The sequence below is a fragment of the Sceloporus occidentalis genome, unplaced genomic scaffold, assembly GCF_023333645.1.
Source record: "Sceloporus occidentalis isolate IW3139 unplaced genomic scaffold, rSceOcc1.0.p SCAF_402, whole genome shotgun sequence".
NCBI lineage: Eukaryota > Metazoa > Chordata > Lepidosauria > Squamata > Phrynosomatidae > Sceloporus > Sceloporus occidentalis.
In genome coordinates, this window is record NW_028317382.1 from 382,501 (window position 1) to 386,296 (window position 3,796).

At 55.2% G+C, this 3,796-nt stretch overlaps 10 non-coding genes across 10 annotated transcripts; all 10 read left to right on the forward strand.

The window, feature by feature from the left end:
- The first annotated feature begins 24 nt into the window (after positions 1-24).
- On the forward strand, positions 25-96 carry TRNAP-UGG (transfer RNA proline (anticodon UGG)). Its single transcript has one exon. It is a non-coding gene; the product is annotated as a tRNA-Pro (tRNA).
- Positions 97-348: 252 nt separating this feature from the next.
- Positions 349-420, forward strand: TRNAP-AGG (transfer RNA proline (anticodon AGG)). The gene has a single exon. It is a non-coding gene; the product is annotated as a tRNA-Pro (tRNA).
- A 354-nt stretch (positions 421-774) lies between these two features.
- On the forward strand, positions 775-846 carry TRNAP-CGG (transfer RNA proline (anticodon CGG)). Its single transcript has one exon. It is a non-coding gene; the product is annotated as a tRNA-Pro (tRNA).
- Positions 847-1,095: 249 nt separating this feature from the next.
- TRNAP-UGG (transfer RNA proline (anticodon UGG)) lies at positions 1,096-1,167 on the forward strand. Its single transcript has one exon. It is a non-coding gene; the product is annotated as a tRNA-Pro (tRNA).
- Positions 1,168-1,903: 736 nt separating this feature from the next.
- On the forward strand, positions 1,904-1,975 carry TRNAP-AGG (transfer RNA proline (anticodon AGG)). Its single transcript has one exon. It is a non-coding gene; the product is annotated as a tRNA-Pro (tRNA).
- Positions 1,976-2,329: 354 nt separating this feature from the next.
- Positions 2,330-2,401, forward strand: TRNAP-CGG (transfer RNA proline (anticodon CGG)). Its single transcript has one exon. It is a non-coding gene; the product is annotated as a tRNA-Pro (tRNA).
- A 249-nt stretch (positions 2,402-2,650) lies between these two features.
- On the forward strand, positions 2,651-2,722 carry TRNAP-UGG (transfer RNA proline (anticodon UGG)). The gene has a single exon. It is a non-coding gene; the product is annotated as a tRNA-Pro (tRNA).
- A 501-nt stretch (positions 2,723-3,223) lies between these two features.
- Positions 3,224-3,295, forward strand: TRNAP-AGG (transfer RNA proline (anticodon AGG)). The gene has a single exon. It is a non-coding gene; the product is annotated as a tRNA-Pro (tRNA).
- A 120-nt stretch (positions 3,296-3,415) lies between these two features.
- Positions 3,416-3,487, forward strand: TRNAP-UGG (transfer RNA proline (anticodon UGG)). Its single transcript has one exon. It is a non-coding gene; the product is annotated as a tRNA-Pro (tRNA).
- A 217-nt stretch (positions 3,488-3,704) lies between these two features.
- TRNAP-UGG (transfer RNA proline (anticodon UGG)) lies at positions 3,705-3,776 on the forward strand. Its single transcript has one exon. It is a non-coding gene; the product is annotated as a tRNA-Pro (tRNA).
- Positions 3,777-3,796: the final 20 nt, after the last annotated feature.

Consider the following 3,796-nt stretch of genomic DNA (forward strand, 5'->3'; position numbering starts at 1 on the left):
CCGCGGGCTTTTCGCTAACTGTCTGGCTCGTTGGTCTAGGGGTATGATTCTCGCTTTGGGTGCGAGAGGTCCCGGGTTCAAATCCCGGACGAGCCCGAGAGTCGCCCGTTGGGCTGAGCGGTTTGCGTAACGCGTGCAGCTTCTTCTAGGAGGAGGCCGCCAAAATACCTTTTCTGCTCCGTCTCGATGAAAATGCTGTCGCTTTGCAATGGGAAGTTTCCCCTGACAGTGGCTTTGTCGTCGTCGTCGTCGTCGCCGCCGCCAAGACTGCACTCGACGTCCCTTTAGCGCCTGTGCGAAAGTCTCACTTCATCTCAACTCTGGGCCCGGAGCCACTGCCAGCAGTCTGGCTCGTTGGTCTAGGGGTATGATTCTCGCTTAGGGTGCGAGAGGTCCCGGGTTCAAATCCCGGACGAGCCCACGCAGCAGCTTTCACGCGCGCGCCCTCTTTTACGTCCTTTCCTTGAGATGACGGAAATTCATCCTCCAGCAAACGGGGCGATTCGACTACCTCGGCTCCAATCTACACTGGAAAGGCACGGTTTGTGCTGACTCGAAGGATGCGTTTTGAAACGGGTAATGGTCATTTAATGCTAGACCCTGAAACCTGGCTTTTTACGTCTTCTTCTTTTATTTTTTTTGTATTATTATCATTTTTTTATTTATTTATTTTATTTTTTTTATCGTTGCGCAGTTTCATCACCGAATGCTTGCGGTGACAATCCATCCTCGAGGAGTTCCACACGTCCGGCGGCAGGGGGCGTATAGGTTTCTGGCTCGTTGGTCTAGGGGTATGATTCTCGCTTCGGGTGCGAGAGGTCCCGGGTTCAAATCCCGGACGAGCCCAAGCTGAACAGCGCCGCCTGGCGCCGTGGCTCTTCTCTTCTCTGCGAGGCGTCTCTTTTAAGAAGTTGTTCCCAATCCCGCTGTACTTCTGTACCGCTTATTCTTTTATTGGCTTCAATAAAAGAAGAAGCGGTTGCCTTGGGACGGGAAGCTTGCAGACGCCGGCGTGCCGCTGGACGTCCGTTTTAGCTTCCCTGCTAAACTTTCAGCTCATTCGGGCTCACGCAGCGACCGGCTCTATATCTGTCTGGCTCGTTGGTCTAGGGGTATGATTCTCGCTTTGGGTGCGAGAGGTCCCGGGTTCAAATCCCGGACGAGCCCGAGCGCTCAGCACATCCTCCTTTTAGGAGGACCCTTACCTTTCTGCTCCGCCTCAGAGAAAATGCCACTCGGGTGCCGTCGCTTTGCAATGGGAAGTTTCTCTCGACAGTGCTTGGCTGCAGAGAGCGAGAGGCTTTGTCGCTCGACGTCTCTTTAGCGTCCCTGCTAAACTTTCTCTTCTTCCGAGCGCCGGGCCCGGAGAGGCTGCCAGCTGTCTGGCTTGTTGGTCTAGGGGTATGATTCTCGCTTAGGGTGCGAGAGGTCCCGGTTCAAATCCCGGACGAGCCCAAGCTTGACAGCGCTACACGTCGTCACGGCTCTTCTCTGTGCGCTTGACATCCGTTTTAGCTTCCCTGCTAAACTTCTCGTACATTCGGGCTCACGCCGCGGGCTTTTCGCTAACTGTCTGGCTCGTTGGTCTAGGGGTATGATTCTCGCTTTGGGTGCGAGAGGTCCCGGGTTCAAATCCCCGGACGAGCCCGAGAGTCGCCCGTTGGGCTGAGCGGTTTGCGTAACGCGTGCAGCTTCTTCTAGGAGGAGGCCGCCAAAATACCTTTTCTGCTCCGTCTCGATGAAAATGCTGTCGCTTTGCAATGGGAAGTTTCCCCTGACAGTGGCTTTGTCGTCGTCGTCGTCGTCGTCGCCGCCGCCAAGACTGCACTCGACGTCCCTTTAGCGCCTGTGCGAAAGTCTCACTTCATCTCAACTCTGGGCCCGGAGCCACTGCCAGCAGTCTGGCTCGTTGGTCTAGGGGTATGATTCTCGCTTAGGGTGCGAGAGGTCCCGGGTTCAAATCCCGGACGAGCCCACGCAGCAGCTTTCACGCGCGCGCCCTCTTTTACGTCCTTTCCTTGAGATGACGGAAATTCATCCTCCAGCAAACGGGGCGATTCGACTACCTCGGCTCCAATCTACACTGGAAAGGCACGGTTTGTGCTGACTCGAAGGATGCGTTTTGAAACGGGTAATGGTCATTTAATGCTAGACCCTGAAACCTGGCTTTTTACGTCTTCTTCTTTTATTTTTTTTGTATTATTATCATTTTTTTATTTATTTATTTTTTTTTTTTTATCGTTGCGCAGTTTCATCACCGAATGCTTGCGGTGACAATCCATCCTCGAGGAGTTCCACACGTCCGGCGGCAGGGGGCGTATAGGTTTCTGGCTCGTTGGTCTAGGGGTATGATTCTCGCTTCGGGTGCGAGAGTTCCCGGGTTCAAATCCCGGACGAGCCCAAGCTGAACAGCGCCGCCTGGCGCCGTGGCTCTTCTCTTCTCTGCGAGGCGTCTCTTTTAAGAAGTTGTTCCCAATCCCGCTGTACTTCTGTACCGCTTCTTCTTTTATTGGCTTCAATAAAAGAAGAAGCGGTTGCCTTGGGACGGGAAGCTTGCAGACGCCGGCGTGCCGCTGGACGTCCGTTTTAGCTTCCCTGCTAAACTTTCAGCTCATTCGGGCTCACGCAGCGACCAGCTCTATATCTGTCTGGCTCGTTGGTCTAGGGGTATGATTCTCGCTTTGGGTGCGAGAGGTCCCGGGTTCAAATCCCGGACGAGCCCGAGCGCTCAGCACATCCTCCTTTTAGGAGGACCCTTACCTTTCTGCTCCGCCTCAGAGAAAATGCCACTCGGGTGCCGTCGCTTTGCAATGGGAAGTTTCTCTCGACAGTGCTTGGCTGCAGAGAGCGAGAGGCTTTGTCGCTCGACGTCTCTTTAGCGTCCCTGCTAAACTTTCTCTTCTTCCGAGCGCCGGGCCCGGAGCGGCTGCCAGCTGTCTGGCTCGTTGGTCTAGGGGTATGATTCTCGCTTAGGGTGCGAGAGGTCCCGGGTTCAAATTCCAGACGAGCCCAAGCTGAACAGCGCCGCCTGGCGCCGTGTTGTTGCCAATCCCGCTGTTCTTCTTTACCGCTTCTTCTTTTATTGGCTTCAATAAAAGAAGAAGCGGTTGCCTTGGGACGGGAAGCTTGCAGACGCCGGCGTGCCGCTGGACGTCCGTTTTAGCTTCCCTGCTAAACTTTCAGCTCATTCGGGCTCACGCAGCGACCAGCTCTATATCTGTCTGGCTCGTTGGTCTAGGGGTATGATTCTCGCTTAGGGTGCGAGAGGTCCCGGGTTCAAATCCCGGATGAGCCCAAGTTTGACAGCGCTACACGTCGTCACGGCTCTTCTCTGTGCGCTTGACATCCGTTTTAGCTTCCCTGCTAAACTTCTCGTACATTCGGGCTCACGCCGCGGGCTTTTCACTAACTGTCTGGCTCGTTGGTCTAGGGGTATGATTCTCGCTTTGGGTGCGAGAGGTCCCGGGTTCAAATCCCGGACGAGCCCGAGCGCTCAGCACATCCTCCTTTTAGGAGGACCCTTACCTTTCTGCTCCGCCTCAGAGAAAATGCCACTCGGGTGCCGTCGCTTTGCAATGGGAAGTTTCTCTCGACAGTGCTTGGCTGCAGAGAGCGAGAGGCTTTGTCGCTCGACGTCTCTTTAGCGTCCCTGCTAAACTTTCTCTTCTTCCGAGCGCCGGGCCCGAAGCGGCTGCCAGCTGTCTGGCTCGTTGGTCTAGGGGTATGATTCTCGCTTTGGGTGCGAGAGGTCCCGGGTTCAAATCCCGGACGAGCCCGAGCGCTCAGCACATCCTCC